Source organism: Schistocerca americana, chromosome 3 (genome assembly GCF_021461395.2).
Source record: "Schistocerca americana isolate TAMUIC-IGC-003095 chromosome 3, iqSchAmer2.1, whole genome shotgun sequence".
Classification (NCBI taxonomy): domain Eukaryota; kingdom Metazoa; phylum Arthropoda; class Insecta; order Orthoptera; family Acrididae; genus Schistocerca; species Schistocerca americana.
Genome location: NC_060121.1, coordinates 123,475,024 through 123,495,691, shown reverse-complemented (window position 1 = coordinate 123,495,691; position 20,668 = coordinate 123,475,024).

Below are 20,668 nucleotides of genomic sequence, written 5' to 3'. Positions count from 1 at the left end.
TCAGTGATCTAACAATTTAGGAATGCATCTTGTGCATCCCCAATGCAGCGGATTCATTACTTTTCCTACGACATTGTGAGGAGTACTCTAGTATTTATGGCGACTGAGAAAAATGGAAAGTTGCACAGATCACCGCAATACATAAGAAATAAAGTAAACGTAATCTACTGAGTTACAGGTCCATTTCATTGACATCGACATGTAGCAGGATGTATGAGCAAATATTTTGTTCCAACATTATAAAATACCCCGTAATATATCAGGTATTGACATCAAACCAGCATGGATTTGAAGAGGAACTCTCTTGTGGGACAGAGCGAGCACTTTCTTCGCACAAAGTACTGGGACTCTCAAATTTATTCCATGTTCATGGTGTTCCAAACAGGATTTTGATATCATTCCTCATAAGCGGCCTCCAACCCCATTACTTTCCTATGGACTATTGTCTCAGTTATAGACTGGATTCGTGATTTCATGTCTGAATGGTCACAGTTTGCAGTAAGTGACTGGATGTCACCTAGTGAAATGGAAGTGATCAGTGTGATTCCACAAGTTAAGTGACGTAGATCTTCTGCTATTTCCAATATATATAAACTATTTAGCAGACAATGAGAACATTTCTCTTAGATTTGTGGCAGGTAATTTTGCCGTCTTGTAAACTCCTGCCGGCCGGTGTGGCCGTGCGGCTCTAGGCGCTTCAGTTTGGAACCGCGTGACCGCTACGGTCGCAGGTTCGAGTCCTGCCTCGGGCATGGATGTGTATGATGTCCTTAGGTTAGCTAGGTTTAAGTAGTTCTAAGTTATAGGGGACTGATGACCTCAGATGTTGAGTCCCATAGTGCTCAGAGCCATTTGAACCATTTAGTAAACTCCTGAGAAGAGCAATGCGAGTTGCAAAATGATCTTGAAAATATATCTTCACAGCGCAAAATCTGACAGTCGACCCTAAACAATAAAATGTGTGAGTTTCTCCACATGAATACCAAAACAATTCCGTTGAAGTTCGCTTACTCGATAGATAAGTCACATTTAAAGGATGTGAATTCAGCTAAATATCTATGGGCTACGATCACGAACAACTTAATTTGGAACCGTCATATGGAAAATATTTTGGGCAAGGAAACCCAAAGACCGCGTTTTATTGGTAAAATACGTAGAAGATGCAACAAATCAGTTGAAGTGACCGCATGCAACACGCTTGTCAATCCGCTTCGTGGGTATTCCAAGCGAAGTATAGCGTCCCTATGAGATAGGACTGATGGAAGACATTGAAATAGTTCAAAGAAGGGCAGACAGTTTTGTATTTTCACAAAATAATGGAGACTTTGTCACGGATATGGTAAACGAGTTAGAATGGAAAATATTGAAACGTAGTCATTTTACCTTGTGGCGAGGTGTTTTCACTAAATTCCAGTCTCCACTGGTGAATGTTACGATTTTTTTTTTTTTTTTTTACTCCGACATTCATAGGAAACATGACTATTGTGATAAGAGACATAATAAGATTCAGCTGTTCATTATTCCCTCGCAATGGTAAATGTAACAGTGCTTCAAAGAACCCCCTGCCAAGCACTTGATCGTGAACTGCAGAGCATTCATGTAGATGTGGACGCAGATGTCAAGGGAGGGGTAGCAGGAAGGAGGGACGGATCTTGGATTGGATGGAAGTGCAGAAGTGTAAAATAAAAGAGTGAAAAGCTTGCAAGGTCTTCCTTACTTAGACATATAGCACAGTTCGTTTCATCTTAGGACAGAGAGTAAAGGAAGGAATATTTTCAGAATGAAGAATGTATTACAGCTAAGGGAATATAAAATAATACCATTTCATAGATTTTGAGAGGAATGACAGAGAACAGCAAAGAAATCAGAAATTAAACGAGAACGTACAGTTTCAATGGAAACCGCTACATTTGTTTATAAGGGCAATTGAAGTGATAATGTAAGAGAGGCGAAAGATGTGAGAGAGAGAATGGAAAAGAAATTAACAATGAATAAATGTAAGACGAAATCGTTTGCATGATTTTTGGAGGACGAAGGTTGTATCAATGGATGGAGAGGAAGAGAGAGATGTATTTGAAATAACGCAAACAACTTTTAAAGCGTCCTTCCTTAGCTGATTACTTTGGAAGAATCTGGACAGTGTATAAATGACATAAAAATATAATATTTAACAAGCTATATATTCAAAAGAAACTCACTTCAATTCAAAGTAAAACTAATTTTATTTTATCTGTTGCCAAGCGATCTTCCGTTGGCTCTCAGTGACGAGAAATGAAGAAAAAGACGACATAACGAAACGTTTTAAGGACTCTAATACTTTTTCCAGAATCCCACATTATTTCGAACTTCTATCATGACTCTTGGCATCAAATGTATATGCGTATATGCCGTTGGACGTAACAACCTGAAGAAGCAAATTCCTCCCATACTCCGAGAAGCAGTCCCAAAGAGCGTCAGCTGTGGTTTGTTGGGTTTGTGGCCGGTTCTCTGTTAACATTCTCGCAACTTGGGCCCACATGTTTTCCATAGGGCTCATATCAGCAGCCCATGGCAGCCAGTCCATGACGTTGACGACAACTGTGGAGAGCTGCTGCTGAACGAATTGAACTCGCACTGACGCAAGCATCATATTTTCCAATGTGTGGGCATACTGCTCGCTGTCAAGAGTTCGTTCTATCCTGTGAATAATTCCTGCTATTCTCAGAGAAATTCATCCCCAGCAGGAAATAGACAGCCGCCCACTTCTTCTCGTCGTGGTTACACATTCGCGTCGATGGCGAGTCCCTTGCGGCCTGTAAGCGATTCTTGGACTGTCGTTACTGGTGGAAAACATTCATGTCAGTGAAAATGATGTTGCCCAATGACGCACCGCACTCAGGTGGAGCTCCGCAAATGCCACCTAGTATAAAATATTGTCTCTGCTGAGCTCTTGTTTCATAGCGGATCATCGTGTGTGAAGCCCAGCGTCCCTTAACCTTCGGCGAATCGTGTCACTGGAACCGGGGATGTTGGTCTCCCGCCGCAACTGCTTCGCGTCCAGAAAGGGATTTTCCCTGCTCTAAGACACTAGCTCACTGTCCCCCTGCTGTAAGCTCACTCTCTTCCTGTCTGAGCCACGAGCTGTGTTGGTAGCGCCCCTTTCACGGTAGTTCCTCGTTGCAGTAGTATGTGGAACGGCTTACAGCTCCTCTGATGTTACATCCACCTTCTTCAGTAAGAGAAAGGACTCCATCTTGAATTGGTCTCTTCCAGTGAGCTATTGCAACAGGCAGCCTGATGTGTATTTCTGCTGCCACTCTTTTACTGATGGTAGGAGAGGAAGACAAAAGGAGCCATGAGCTGGCCCGTCCCGGGCAGGTGTACCGTCGGTCAGTCACCGCCAGCCCTCTCGCTTTGGTGTCGCCTCGGCACCCGGCTGTAGCTGGCCGGGTAGCCTATCAGTCATTCAGGTTGGCTGGCCTGTAGCTCACAAGTCACCGCTAGTGCAGGCCCAGGCTGCAAAGCCACACACACTCTGGTAGGATCAAACGTTCCATCTACCCTACCCAAGTCTGTAGTACAAAGTAACGGAGCTACAATGAAGAGCCAAAGAAACTGGTACACCTGCCTAGCATCGTGTAGGGCCCCCACGAGCACTGAGAAGTGTCGCAGCACGGGGTGCCATGGATTCGACTAATGTCTGAAGTAGTACTGAAGGGAATTGACACCATGAATCCTGTAGGGCTGTCCATAAACCCGTAAGAGTACAAGGGGGTCGAGATCTGTTCTGAACAGAGCGTTGCAAGGCATCCCAGATATTCTAAACAATATTCGTGTCTGGGGAGTTTGGTGGCCAGTGCAAGTGTTTAAAATCAGAGTGTTCCTGGATCCACTCTGTAGCAACTCTGGAAATGTGGGGTGTCGCATTGTCCTGCTGGAATTGCCCAAGTTCTTCAGAATGCATAGTGGACATGAATCGATGTAGATGATCAGACACGATGCTTACATACGTGTCACCTGTCAGAGTGGTATCTAGACGTATGAGGAGTCCCACATCACTCCAACTGCATACGCCTCACACCAATACAGAGCCTCCAACATCTTGAAGAGCCCCTGCTGACATGCAGGGTCTATGGATTCATGAGGCTGGCTCCACACATGTACACGTCCATCCGCTCGATATAATTTGAAACGAGACTCGTCCGACCAGACAACATGTTTACAGTCACCAACAGTTCAATGTCGGTGTTGACGAGCTCAGGCGAGGCGTAAAGCTTAGTGTCGTGCAGTCATCAAGGGTACACGAGTGGGCCTTCGGCTCAGAAAGCCCATATCTATGATATTTCATTTAATGCTTCACGCGCTCACACTTGTAGATGGTCCAGAATTGAAATCTGCAGCAATTTGCGGAAGGGCTGCACTTCTGTCACGTTGAACGATCCTCTTCAGTCGTCGTTGGTCCAGTTCTTGCAGGATCTTTTTCCGGCCACTGCGAAGTCGGAGATTTGATGTCTTACCGGATTCCTGATATTCACGGTACACTCTTGAAATGGTCGTACGGCAAAATCCCCACTTCGTCGCTACTTCGGGGATGCTGTGTCCCATCGCTCCCGTGCTGACTATAACACCACGTTCAAACTTAAGATTTTTGTAACATGCCATCGTGGCAGCACTAACCGATCTAACAACTGCGCCAGACACTACCTGTTTACGTATCTCTGTATTTGAATACGCATTCCTATACCAGTTTCTGTGGCACTTCAGTGTATTTTACTATAAGATGAGCGGCCACATCTACTTTTAACATTTCATTCAAATATTTAACGAAAAATAAGTAAAAGAATACACTCATGATAAATGTAGCTAACACGAAATATTTCAATTAGCTAGCAATTGCACGACCAGAAAACTATTCTTTCTCCTAAGCTCTCTGCATTAGATCTCGCCTTAAGAAAGTATGTGTTCTACCAAGATAATTAAGTGGGTTGTAAAAAAAAAAACACTTTTGGTGGCAACTTTGCCAAACAATTGTGTATACGCAGTATAGCGTTCACATTTTGAGCACTTATAAAGTCTACTCAATGTCTCTGAAAGAATAAATGCTGCACAACGGAAATTACGTTCTGCTGAGGCACCATGTTTACATCGTAATGATAAACGATTGTTCTGTAGTTCACAGTTAAGTGTTTCGTAAAGGGTTCACAGAATTGTTTCAGTTTCTCGACCGTTCCACTCACGTACAAAGCTGAAGAAAAACGAACACCAGATCTTTATATGCGAGTTCTAATTTCTCTTATGTTATTACAACTGTAATATCATTCTCTGTACGGCGGTGGCAACAACAGCTGTTTGCATTTCGAGGAGAAGAGTGCTGGTTGAAGTGTGTAAATAATGTGCTGCGGTGACGTGGCGTTTGCTTTAGTACTGAAATGGAAATGAGCGTTTGGCGTTATTGGCCGGGAGGCCCCTTACGGGGCAGGTCGGGCCGCCTTGGTGCAGGTCTTATTACATTCGACGCCACATTGGGCGACCTGCGCGCCGGATGGGGATGAAATGATGATGAAACCAACACAACACCCAGTCCCTGAGCGGAGAGAATTCCCCGACCCAGCCGGGAATCGAACCCGGGCCTGTAGGACGGCAATCCGTCACGCTGACCACTCAGCCATCGGGGCGGACTGTTTTAGGACTGCGTCCCCAACTCGTCCCCCTGCCCCCTCCCCCCATCAACCTCAGACCTCAAAGAGAAAAAGAAAAACATTCATGACACTCTTTGCACCTAATTCGCTATACTGCAAAATCAGCTACCTTCTTTCAACGTTTTCGATGTATTCCGTCAGTCCTGTCAGGTAATGAACCCACAGTGCTCAACAGTATTCCAGAAGAGGTCGAACAACTGTAGTACTGGCAGTCTCGTTAATAGACTTCTTTGGTCTTTTAAGGGCTGTGTTAATAACCCACGTTTGTTTCAACTTCATCACAACATGTGATGTGTATATTGGTAATTCCTAGGACTTTCGTTGCATCTGTAACGCTCAAATTTGCTTTGCTTATCGATTTCTGGAAGCTTGACTAAAACCTTCTTAGTATCCATGTGGACAACTTCACAAATTTTATTTTTTAGGGTCAATTGGCACGTTTTGGACTGTGAAGGTACATTTTCAACGTCATCCTGCAGTTCACTTTGCTCTTCTGAGAGGGTTACTAGACGGCAGAATTACCTGCACAAATCCAAGAGAAATGTTCTCATTGTCTCCTAAATAACTTACACGTATTAGAAATACCAGAAGGTCTACATCACTTTACTTGTCGAATCACACTGATCACTTCCGTTTCGCTAGGTGAGATCCTGTCAGTAACTGCAGACTGCGACCTTTCAGACAGGGAATTACGAATCCACTCGCACAAGTGGGACGTTAGTCCATAGGAAAGCAATGTGGTTGGAGGCCGCTTGTGAGGAATGATATCAAAAGCCTGTTTGGACTCTATAAATATGGAACCAGTTTGAGACCTCCTTTACCCAGTGAATCATGCGAATAAAGTGCCATCTGTGTCCCACAAGAGTCGTTCTTTCCAAATCCATGCTGGTTGTATGTCAATAGGTAATATATCTCGGGGTATTTGATAATGTTGGAACAAAATATTTGTTCATACATCCTGCTACATGTCGATGTCAATGAAGTGGATCTGGATAACGTTTATTTTCTTTTGTGTGTATTGCTGTGGTCTGTGCAACTTTCCATTCTTCTCCCTCGCCATAAATACCAGAATACTCCTTGTGACGTCGTAGGGAAAGTAACGCAGCCGTTGCATCGTTGATGCACAAGACGTACAGAAAGACATTGCTTGTAGGAACATAATCGTTGTACTGTGACTGTGATAGGGTCATGGCAACATAATGGAACATGTCTTGCGACGCTGTGATAGTTTGGCTACATCCTAGAATGGCAGAGAATTATCTTGGAAGATTCGCTTGATATATTTGTGGTATACGAATCAAAGGTTCTGGATGAACTAAACTTTGGTGTATCATCGACTTATGAAATACATGTTTACAGATATAGGAGATAACTTTCACTCAGCGACTATAACTAATCTCGTTGCCTACATTGCGAATTATCTGAATCAGCCATCACAAGGCCAATGAAGAGTCAATGAACGCTGCAGTTGATCGCTTACTCCATGAAAATGTCGACGCACTGTAAAAAGAAAGCGGCAGTAGCTCTTAGTTCCAAACTGGCGCGAGAGCAATATTTTACTTCCTCTGTGACAGAGCTACAAATAACTATATCGAACTCAGAACGAAATCTTTAGAAATTTTGTCACCATAAGACGTCTCGCTAAGTTCAGTAACCAATAGATCTATAGATAAGAAACATAAAATACTGCGGAACTGTTACATAAAAATCCACAAATATATCAATGAAATCGTATCACTTACTACTCTGTTAAACTGTGTTTCATTCAGCACTGCTCTCACAGCCACATCGCTGTATTTACGTCATGATTTACGGTAGAAGGTCCACAAAAGACTACAAATGATGTATTTATACGTTTAATGAACACGCAAAACACTGTATATATTAACAAGCTCAGAGATAATAACAGTTTCTAAGTAATAAGAATGTAAAGAAAGTTCAGAGTTATAATTTACTCGAGTCCGCCACAATGTTTACCGAGCGAGGTGGCGCAGTGGTTAGACACTGGACTCGCATTCGGAAGGACGACGGTTCAATCCCGCGTCCGGCCATCGTGATTTACACTCCTGGAAATTGAAATAAGAACACCGTGAATTCATTGTCCCAGGAAGGGGAAACTTTATTGACACATTCCTGGGGTCAGATACATCACATGATCACACTGACAGAACCACAGGCACATAGACACAGGCAACAGAGCATGCACAATGTCGGCACTAGTACAGTGTATATCCACCTTTCGCAGCAATGCAGGCTGCTATTCTCCCATGGAGACGATCGTAGAGATGCTGGATGTAGTCCTGTGGAACGGCTTGCCATGCCATTTCCACCTGGCGCCTCAGTTGGACCAGCGTTCGTGCTGGACGTGCAGACCGCGTGAGACGACGCTTCATCCAGTCCCAAACATGCTCAATGGGGGACAGATCCGGAGATCTTGCTGGCCAGGGTAGTTGACTTACACCTTCTAGAGCACGTTGGGTGACACGGGATACATGCGGACGTGCATTGTCCTGTTGGAACAGCAAGTTCCCTTGCCGGTCTAGGAATGGTAGAACGATGGGTTCGATGACGGTTTGGATGTACCGTGCACTATTCAGTGTCCCCTCGACGATCACCAGTGGTGTACGGCCAGTGTAGGAGATCGCTCCCCACACCATGATGCCGGGTGTCGGCCCTGTGTGCCTCGGTCGTATGCAGTCCTGATTGTGGCGCTCACCTGCACGGCACCAAACACGCATACGACCATCATTGGCACCAAGGCAGAAGCGACTCTCATCGCTGAAGACGACACGTCTCCATTCGTCCCTCCATTCACGCCTGTCGTGACACCACTGGAGGCGGGCTGCACGATGTTGGGGCGTGAGCGGAAGACGGCCTAACGGTGTGCGGGACCGTAGCCCAGCTTCATGGAGACGGTTGCGAATGGTCCTCGCCGATACCCCAGGAGCAACAGTGTCCCTAATTTGCTGGGAAGTGGCGGTGCGGTCCCCTACGGCACTGCGTAGGATCCTACGGTCTTGGCGTGCATCCGTGCGTCGCTGCGGTCCGGTCCCAGGTCGACGGGCACGTGCACCTTCCGCCGACCACTGGCGACAACATCGATGTACTGTGGAGACCTCACGCCCCACGTGTTGAGCAATTCGGCGGTACGTCCACCCGGCCTCCCGCATGCCCACTATACGCCCTCGCTCAAAGTCCGTCAACTGCACATACGGTTCACGTCCACGCTGTCGCGGCATGCTACCAGTGTTAAAGACTGCGATGGAGCTCCGTATGCCACGGCAAACTGGCTGACACTGACGGCGGCGGTGCACAAATGCTGCGCAGCTAGCGCCATTCGACGGCCAACACCGCGGTTCCTGGTGTGTCCGCTGTGCCGTGCGTGTGATCATTGCTTGTACAGCCCTCTCGCAGTGTCCGGAGCAAGTATGGTGGGTCTGACACTCCGGTGTCAATGTGTTCTTTTTTCCATTTCCAGGAGTGTAGGTTTTCCGTGATTTCCCTAAATCAGTCCAGGCAAATGGCGGGATGGTTCCTCTGAAAGGGCACGGCCGACTTCCTTCCCCATCCTTCCCTAATCCGATGAGACCGATGACCACGCTGTCTGGTCTCCTTCCCCAAACCAACCAGCCAACCACAATGTTATAATTAGGTAAAGCTACTTGAGTATTACAAGAGACTTCACGCTTAATTTCGATAGTCATTCGATGAATGACATTATGATGAGACACCAGTTGAAGCGTTTATTAATAGTGGTTCCCGTTATGCTGTTGAACAAAATAGACACAAATATCAGGGAAACTGTCCGCAATATATTCCATCTCGTTATCAAAAACCGTCTGATAATGCGCAGGTAGCGACTTGCTGATTCTGAGTTAAGCCTCCTTTTAAGAGCTATCGTCAAAACAAAACAAACAGAAACAAACAAAACAAAACAAAAACTAACTTTCTTGCTGCTTAATCGATAAGAGGCGTGAAGGTAACCACAAGCGGGTGCCAGATTAAAAGATGTGCAGTTAGCGTGTTTGCCAACCAGTCCCTTGGCACTGTCTTCCAGGTCGCATTTGTTACTCTGCGGCTGCAAGGCATCTCATTTGTCGGCAACAAATGTCAACTGTGAAGGACACATCCCTGTGAAACAGTCTGTAACACAAAACACCTTCTTTGGAATCGTCAGATGTGTATCAGTAACAGTATATTTTGTGGACTATACAGGCCATCGTTTGTGATAATGTTTCTTATGACTTACCCACTGTTTTTCCTTATGAACTTACCATACAGTACTTCAAACCGCCATCAGGCTGCACTGATATAGATTTACGGTGACCTTAGATCTACTGTGGCAATTGCCCGGATCATTGCTTTGAAAGGCCACAGATGACTTCATTCCCCAAAATTCCCAATTCGAGATTCTGCTTCACGTGTAATCTCGTTTTCGACGAGACTTTGTACCGTAAGACTCCTTCCTTTATTTTAACCTCAATATGACTACTGAAGGCAAGTGTTACATGAATGTTAATTGACTGTCACACTTGCCAGTTACTGGATACACTGTCATTGACCATAGTAGTAAATCGCAGAGATGTCCTTCATCCATGCCTGTTCGTCATCCCGAATGTGGTAATCAATTTATCTCAAAACGACCGTACTTGGAACAATACAACTTGACCTTCTCGACAGCACTCCCTCCATACTAGGTACAGGTGTTTCGGATTTCCTTCACTGCTTTCACTTTTTCATTAAACACAAACAGAATATAATATCGCGATTATTTGACTTTACTCTGTTTTAGACTCCGTTTTCTAAGGCGTAAACGACGCTCTACTTATTCAAATCGCCATGGCGCGAGCTATACTGCAGGCCTGAACAAAATAAGACCATAGTTAAATACACTTATAGCAACATGCCATACAAAGTATTATGACACACATTCGAGCGCAGACAATTCCACTGTAGATCTTGATCTCTATGCCTGATGGGCCGTGAGTACTTGTGTGGACGTCGGTCTCTATCAAGGGGCCGTTGGCTGTCTCTGGCCTTCTCTCAGACTGATATTCTTAGCAGACGGACGGAAAACGGCTTAACAAAGGAAGGAAAAGGATGGGTTTGATAACACAACTTTGTGGTTTAATTGCATGGCGTTGACTACTAAATCACGAATAGCTTATTCACAACATCTCAAGTGGATATCAACACTTCTCGTACCGTTTGTTGCGTACCCCGATATGACAAAAACATGATGCTAACACATGTGAAATTTGGTGGTTGGTTGGACTGAGGCTAGCTTGTAATGGCTAAGGTGCAGGTTCGATTCCTGCTGGGGGTACTAGTTTTGACAGCCACAAACATACCCTCTTCATCTCCAGTAACGCCAAGTAAAGAACGCAGAACTGTGCTGTGTTTCCGAATCAACATTAAACATGTCCATTCGGTAGTGGCTCTAACAGAGTTGGATTAGCTTTGAATGTCAGAGGTGCTTGCAGCGTGTCTCTAGTAAGCTTTCTTACACTAGTAAAGTTATTTTAGTTCGTGAACAAATGGTCATGCAAGGTCATGGGACCCTCATTTCTTATTTTAAGTGACCTTGAGGTTTTGAAAATACTGGCACTGGACTGGGATTCGCAAGCTCTGATGCCAATTTTTCTCTGGATTTGAACCCTGATTGGGATGATACTGTTACATCATTTCGCTGTTTCCTCACGATGCCAGACTTCTTCAGGTCTCTTTGAACAGTGCGATATTGGCTACCAGTGAAAGAGAATTTGATCATTGACACCTCTTCGTGTTGGGTCAACAATGACGATATGTATGGGGTTGGAGTCCCAGGCAGCACAGCGAAACGTCCCCTTAGAAAAATTATGAATTACTGTGCTGGTAAACATCTACGTTATTTGATGCAGAGACAGCTGAGTAAAACTGAACGTACTCAGACATTTTTCTCTTTACTGATCATCAATAAACTGACACACAATATTTTTAGCGCAACGCAATCTTTCAATAATCCCTGCAAAAGAATGGCCCTGACAAACAATAACCTATACCTTTGATGAATCACTCACCTCACAAAAATCTACGGTACTTGAACTACTGCAATACAGCGAGCGACAATACTGCCAGCTAAATAAAAGATTCTAATTACGGAAGGCACTATATACAATTTTGTGACATCCAATTAAACAAAGCTCCTTTTTCTGACGGACTTACGTCCATATCGTCCGCTCTCAAAACTCTGGCATCTCTCCCTCTCCACCGCGACTGCTGGCGGCTCACCTCCAACTGCACAACGCTACGCGCTGTTCACATCCAACTGCCCAACACTGCAATAGAGAATATTCCAACAATGCCAACCAGCAACAGACTGCACACAGCACAGTTAGTGATTTTCATATAGAGAGCTACGTGGCGTTACCAACATAAAAACCTAAACAGCGGACTTACAACAGAACTGTTCGTTGCGTTACCTCTAGCCGAACACGTGCACATCTCGTTACTAGTGAAGAAACAATAAATACTTTATTTCTATTCGTGGCTATAAGACAAGAGAGCAAGATGCCAGGTTCCAATCACTGCTACGCAAAAATATTTTTATCATCTTTTCAGTTTCCAATATCATGCTATTGGTGAACATATTTAATATCTGACATTTGAATGTGCTTAGTTAATAATTCACAGAGGTACTGGGTTCCACTTCTCATCCATCTCCACACTTTACTTAATGGCGTTTCACACTTGTGTGCTGCATTTTAAGACATAACTTTTTTAGTTACTCTTCAGGGGCAGTATATTCTTCATGGCATTACCCGTGTCATCATTTATTTCCGGGTTCGAACATTTGGCTTTGTAAACTGATACTGGTGAACAATTCGATATTTTATGTCTCTTTATGCCTAGTCAAGTCTCGATCAGACACAAAAGCTTGGTTTGGTTAACACTGGTTTCAAATTCAGATCACAGTCAAGAACTCGTCATATCATTTATCATTTAATGAGTGTGATACGACATCTGCAGTGTCACTTATTGTGATGAAGTTTAATTTACAATCGTTAAGGATTGTCTCATCTCTAATAACGTGTTTACTAATATTTGTTGTATGACGGTATTGATTACATCTGGACTGACTGCCATAAAGAGCAGTATTCTCTAATGGTCTCTTGTGGTACCCATTTGGTACAGTCAAACGATTACACTTGTAACGTTCCCTGGCCGCACACACACTATTAATAAACTAAAATTTAATTGTACTATATACGCCGCTATGAAGCAATTTGTATATACTGTAATTGTGGTGTCACTGCCAGACACCACACTTTGCTAGGTGGTAGCCTTTAAATCGGCCGCGGTCCGGTAGTATACGTCGGACCCGCGTGTCGCCACTGTCAGTGATTGCAGACCGAGCGCCGCCACACGGCAGGTCTAGAGAGACTTCCTAGCACTCGTCCCAGTTGTACAGCCGACTTTGCTAGCGATGGTTCACTGACAAATTACGCTCTCATTTGCCGAGACGATAGTTAGCATAGCTTTCAGCTAAGTCATTTGCTACGACCTAGCAAGGCGCCATTATCAATTGCTATTTATCTTGTGATGCATGTACCGTCAGACCGATGTTCACCAATTATGGATTAAAGTTAAGTATTCCAGAAGCTACGTACTATTTTTGCTACTATAAAGACCTTGTCCTGTTCCAGACCTCACGCCATCCTGCATGAACTTAAACGCGTGCCCTTCGGCCTCCCGTCCTAGTAGATTGGCTGTCTTGCCAGTCCACAAAAGTAATTATTTAACAAAAAATATTATTTAATTTTGTATAAAGGACATTCGTTATTATTGTAATATTTTCTGTAGTAGTATTCTCGATGTATTTATGATTGTAATACTGTATTTCTATACTCATAATGTAATTACGAAATGTGTCAATATCTGCGATAAGAAAAATGTAAAATACAGCCGCAGATTGCAAAGAGACAATAACGGTTGAGAGTCGTATAAATAGGAATACATAGTGTGCATTCTTTGCCTTCTTCCTCGAGAGCTGAGAGAGAGGGGAACCTGTGACGTAGCATTTTATGAATGGGTAGACTTCATTTGTCTGTATCTAGATTTAGCCGCCATTAGAGGAGAAATTACAAACTAATGTAAGTTGAATTATTGTTGTGGTCTAAATACATTATAATTTATCAAAAGTGTGTATTACTAATGTAAATTAGCTTGCCCATGTCGTCTATAATATTTCTTTAAAGAATTTTCAGCATTTTTAGCGATGTTGTTGGGCTGTGCCGCGACCGAACGATTTGCAGCGGCGGCACATTTAAAAAATTGTTCCGCTAAGAAAAATTAACCAAACCCGTAAATCGGGAGCGGATAAAAATTAGCAGTGAATTAAGAAAATGTGTTTCTTTTACAGCGATCCTGAGACTGACGGAATTTATTGCTAGTTTCACATTTGTGGCGGTAGCGTTCTCGCTTCCCACGCCCGGGTTCCCGGGTTCGATTCCCGGCGGGGTCAGGGATTTTCTCTGCCTCGTGATGGCTGGGTGTTGTGTGATGTCCTTAGGTTAGTTAGGTTTAAGTAGTTCTAAGTTCTAGGGGACTGATGACCTAAGATGTTAAGTCCCCTAGTGCTCAGAGCCATTTGATCACATTTGTGCATTCATAGGCGGATAGTTAACGTTGAAATTGAACAATTTGTTGGTTCTTTCAAATAACTTAAATGTATAGTGAAGTGTGTTTTATCAATGATAATTAAACGTTCAGGTCGGCTTGGCAATATTTAACCATTTTCTGCTCATAGAGACAGTCTTGTGTTCCATAGCTAACGCCGGGAAAGAATTCTGTAAATATTTTTAAAAAAACCACTGCATTTAGAAAATGTGTGCCAAGGCCGAATTATGTAAAAGATTTAATTCTCAACTAAATATTCTTAATCAGTTAATATGAAGTTATCAGCATGAGAGGGTTGACTCAGTTAATATGAAGTTATCAGCATGAGAGGGTTGACTAAGTTCACGTAATTTTAAATGTACTTAATTCTGTCTAAATGAATTTTTATTACCACTCGTAAATAAGAGGTTCTACAACAAAGTTCGTACTGAAGGAAAGAAAGATAACTAATAACAAAAACAATTATAAAAAAGTAACTATTTACTTTATTTATTTTTTTTAATTTCATTAAATTGGCGCCAACGTGGGGCACGAATATGCAGTGGCCACAAAATACCCATGAGATAACTAGGGAATTATTGTAGTCGAACTTTGTTGGAGAACAATTAATAATTTTTTCATGTATTGTATGTATTGCCTAACCAATATTGTGTGGCAATACCTGTATATGATTTTTTGCATGAGAACACTATATACCCAGAGGCAAGCTGAAGAAGAGAGCTCATTATATCAAAAAATTAATTACCTACCACAATACCAGGGGGCAGCTGCACCCAAGATAGATCACCAAAAGGTAAAGCTACAGTGTAGTTGTCCTGTGGGTAGTAAAGTAGCCACAATGCAGTGTTCTCGGATCATTATTGGTGTGCTTGTTGTTAATGTTCTTTTTTAAAATAACAGGACATTTGAGTGGTTAGTCATCGTAGTATATAATAAGTGTGTTTCAACAAATGACCATTTCTTGTGTGATTATGTCAGTGAAACCTCAGTGTTAGGATATTTAGTTCAGATTTTGTTTCTTTTATTGACTATGGTTAGATTGCGTAGTCAGAAAGATATAAACATGGATAATGAACAACAGTTAGCAAGCAGTGATACCGAGTTAGAAAGTGAGGCACAAAGTATTGTTAGTGGCGCAGTTCAGGAAGTACAATGTGAGAATCTGGGGGCAGAAGGGCAAGAAATGTTGCCACTGCCAGCCAGTGATTCAGTTGATAGTTGAAATACTGTGCCACCCACAAGCACTAGACACAGACCAGAGAGTGGTGAGGTGTCAGAAGTGCAGTCATTAAGGGTTATGTTCGAGCGTATGCTCAATTTCCAAGCTGAATTTGCATGTATGCAAGTAGAACGCGATAGAGAACGTGATGCTAAACAAGCAGAGCGTGATCGACGCCAGCAAGAGAGAGACTTGCAGTTAATGCAATCTTTGGAAGCTATGCAAAGTGAGATTGTTAGTTTGAGACAAAACTATGAAACCATACCAAAAGCGGTGCAAGAACTGAGCGAAAGAGTAGATAATATCCAAGTGGCTAACGCCAGTATCGTGGGTGAAATCAGTGTACTGGCTAACAGGATGGAACAATTAGAAATTGACACAAGTCAAGTAATTGAGCACAAAATGTCCGAACAAGTGCACAAAATTGAAAACCAATTTATAAAAAAAGTAGACGAGAACGTGCACGCAGCGATTGAAACCAAAGACGTGGGCTCCAATGCGGAAGTGCAGGACCTAAAAAGGGCGGTGCACACTGACATTCCGCTGTGGCAGCGGAATGTCAACCGTCGTCTTGCGGAGCGGGAAAACAGCTTGCTGCACGGCGACGCGCAGACGTGTGTGACGCCAGCCAGGGCCAACAATGATAGTCATATAAGTACAGCAGTGAAAAATTGCGACTGCGAGACAGAACAGGCAACCAATGTTAGCGAAACAAACAAATGTCACTCCAAAATAGTGATTGAAGAAAGCCTGATTAGAAACCGACAGTTTCAGATCTTTACAACGGAGAAGAAATCTGTTCAAATGGCTCTCAGCCCCATGGGACTCAACATCTGTGGTCATAAGTCCCCTAGAACTTAGAACTACTTAAACCTAACTAACCTAAGGACATCACACACATCCATGCCCGAGGCAGGATGCGAACCTGCGACCGTAGCAGTCGCGCGGTTCCTACCTGAGCGCCTAGAACCGCTAGACCACCGCGGCCGGCAAATTTGTTCACCCTGTAGTATTTATCAAGGGATTTAGAAACATTTTGCCTAGCGTTTGGAGTCATACACAGAAAATACAGTTCGTTATGTCTTACATACAAGGAGATGCTGCATTATGGGCAACAGAAGCAGCTGACAGTTGCGACACATATGAGCAATTTGAAAAGGCATTCTCGGCCAAATATTGGTCAATGTGTATTCAGGAGAGATTACGGAAAGAGGTATATAATCCAGAGCCGTATTCTCCACGATTAGGCAATTTGCGAAAATATTTTGAGAAATACTGGGACGAGCAGATTTCATCCCGGGATTTGATCAGACTTTTGAAATCACACACGTAAAAGAAAAACTTATACACGTACCGGAGAACGACATGGAACAGTTCTTGTCTGTTCTGGACTCAATTGACCTGATTCAGGAGGATGTTAAAGCAGCCTCTGAACAGGCTAGAAGTAACGGAAACGGTTACAGAAATGGTCGAAATAACACGCCTCCACCAAATAATGGAAACGGCGGAGGTAACAATAGGAGACAAGATTATGTGCAAAACGGGAATAGAGGTAGAGACCGGAACGGCAATAGTCCGCCGGTGAATAATGACCGGAAAAGGAGGTTCGATGACCGGTATGAGACAGGCCCACCAAGCAATAGTAGATGGAAAAATGCCAGGGGGCCGTGGAACACTAATACGTTGTTGTTGTTGTGGTCTTCAGTCCTGAGACTGGTTTGATGCAGCTCTCCATGCTACTCTATCCTGTGCAAGCTTCTTCACCTCCCAGTACCTACTGCGACCTACATCCTTCTGAATCTGCTTAGTGTATTCATCTCTTGGTCTCCCTCTACGATTTTTACCCTCCACGCTGCCCTCCAATGCTAAATTGGTGATCCCTTGATGCCTCAGAACATGTCCTACCAACCGGTCCCTTCTTCTGGTCAAGTTGTGCCACAAACTTCTCTTCTCCCCAATCCTACTCAATACTTCCTCATTAGTTATGTGATCTACCCATCTAATCTTCAGCATTCTTCTGTAGCACCACATTTCGAAAGCTTCTATTCTCTTCTTGTCCAAACTATTTATCGTCCATGTTTCACTTCCATACATGGCTACACTCCATACAAATACTTTCAGAAATGACTTCCTGACACTTAAATCTATACTCGATGTTAACAAATTTCTCTTCTTCAGAAACACTTTCCTTGCCATTGCAAGTCTACATTTTATATCCTCTCTACTTCGACCATCATCAGTTATCTTGCTCCCCAAATAGCAAAACTCCTTTGCTACTTTAAGTGTCTCATTTCCTAATCTAATTCCCTCAGCATCACCCGACTTAATTCGACTACATTCCATTATCCTCGTTTTGCTTTTGTTGATGTTCATCTTATATCCTCCTTTCAAGACACTGTCCATTCCATTCAACTGCTCTTCCAAGTCCTTTGCTGTCTCTGACAGAATTACAATGTCATCGGCAAACCTCAAAGTTTTTATTTCTTCTCCATGGATTTTAATACCTACTCTGAATTTTTCTTTTGTTTCCTTTACTGTTTGCTCAATATACAGATTGAACAACATCGGGGAGAGGCTACAACCCTGTCTTACTCCCTTCCCAACCACTGCTTCCCTTTCATGTCCCTCGACTCTTATAACTGCCATCTGGTTTCTGTACAAATTGTAAATAGCCTTTCGCTCCCTGTATTTTACCCCTGCCACCTTTAGAATTTGAAAGAGAATATTCCAGTCAACATTGTCAAAAGCTTTCTCTAAGTCTACAAATGCTAAAAACGTAGGTTTCCCTTTCCTTAATCTTTCTTCTAAGATAAGTCGTAAGATCAGTATTGCCTTACGTGTTCCAGTGTTTCTACGGAAACACTAACACGTATAACGATGCAAACCGAACTTGGCCACAGAACCAGAGGCGAGTGTCCGGACCGGCAAAACAGTGAAAGATATGACAATAACCGACCGCCACCACAAAATGCGCCAATTGCGCGACCGTGGCGGCCGACGCAATACAACTTACACATAGTGGAGGTCAGCGACACAGAGCAGCCACACCCATCCAACTGTAATAATCCAACAAACTAGATTCAGCCGAGATACGCTCTCCATCGTCGGCTGAGATTTGGAGTGAGAGCAGCCCGACACAGAACAAAACATCGAGAATCTGTATCCTCAGGTATAATGACGAGATACAGATGGGACATGAATTAATAACTGAACGACCCACGTGCATAAAGGAGCACAAAGATAAAGTACAAGCGATAATATAGATCAAAATTAACAATATTGATGTACAAGCAATCGTAGATACAGGTGCTACTGTCAGTGTCATGAGTATGGACTTATTCAGAGTACTGGGGAAAGAAAAGCGTATGCTGACTTTTCCTGTGAACAATTGCAAAGTCATTGGAGCCATCAGTGCACAGCGACAAATAATTAAACTCCAAGTGCGGGTAGAGATGTATATAGGGGGAGAAGCAATAGCGTGCTCATTCCTGGTAGTAAAGGGTTTAAAGGGAGACTGCATTTTGGAGGTAGATTTTTTGAGAGAAAGGGACGCAGTAATCGACCTTCCTCGGGGAAAATTAAGTTTGATGAACGCGGGTAGGAGGATAGAATTGTCCATGCTCAGATCTGAAGAGGTACCTGTGCCTAATTGTAATGCTATTAACATAAAATGTAGGAATCAGTGGATACCACATTTAGACAATCATTCTCTAGGACAAAATCTCTATTATCCAGACGTACAAGGTGATCAATTAAAAGCAAATGTGGGCGCACTTGTGAACAAAGTATCACAGTCCGAAAATTTGAACTCAATGCAACAGCAGGATTTGGTACAGTTATTATCTAACTATGCAGATGTATTCTTAGAACGAACAGGAATTGTTAAGGGATATCAATACAATATCGAGGTGAAGCCTCACAAAACCTACTGTCGAGCCTCATACTCCATTTCTTAGTCCAAGAAGGAAATAGTAGCTATCTCTTAGCAGATCCCCAATCAGGGAGAGTACGGGGACCGTATCCGCGTAAGGATGTGAAAATATTCCTACAGTAAATGACTAATAGTCCTATGTGTTATGTGTAAAAAAGGGACACCATTCTTTTGAAAATGAATGAACATTGATGATGTGTGATCTGTAGAGATAATGTACTAGTGTAGAAGTATTTAGTTATAAAAATATGATTGACTTTCTCTTTTGTTTATGAATATTTGTGATATGTCTTCTTTTTAATTAGTGTTAGCTTAAACATGCTCTAAATGTCTGCACAGATAACCTGATTAGTGCAATTATTTATAGTGTTAAATTGTGACAGAGATCAGTCAGGAGGAATATTTTAGTAGTGATTAGTTTGTGTACTGCATAATATTCTATATGTGTGTCAAACTTGAAATATTTCTTGGTACAATCTTTTCTATTATATATATATATATATATATATATATATATATATATATATATATATATATATATATATATATATGTGTGTGTGTGTGTGTGTGTGTGTGTGTGTGTGTAGCTATCAGATTGACAGATTCGAACCCAGAATAATATCAATAATATGAGACCCTGAGAGCTTTATTTTCAAACCAGTGATATCAAAGAGAATAATGCAGCCAGTAGTGACCCGAGGGCACCATGGGAGGCAAACTTATTGCGAATTTAAGTAACGCAAAGTTACGCACAAAGAAGCTTCAATTGAAGCATGTGCAGATCGAATCAGTTAAAAGAGCTAGCCCGATGCAGTCCAAGTCAATTTTAGCCTACAGAGACTACACTGTAGTTACGTAGGACCTTGCAAGTAAAGTGAGACATAATTTCAAAGGAGTTATAGAACAATATGCCTGAAGCCGGCTGGAATGCACAAATAAAATCTACTCGAACATAAATATAGATGATTTTTGGGCAAACTAATACGAAATTTTAATATTTGTTACCATGTACGCAATTATCACACACCTTGGTAAAGAGCCAACAAAGAAGTTACGAATGTGCTTTTACAAAAAATTGCACAACGGACATTGTAAATGAAAAAACTTAAACTAAAGTGTAGTATTGTGTGACAGAGACAGACAGTGACTCTTAAACCTGCAGCAATATGTCGCGAGGTTGTT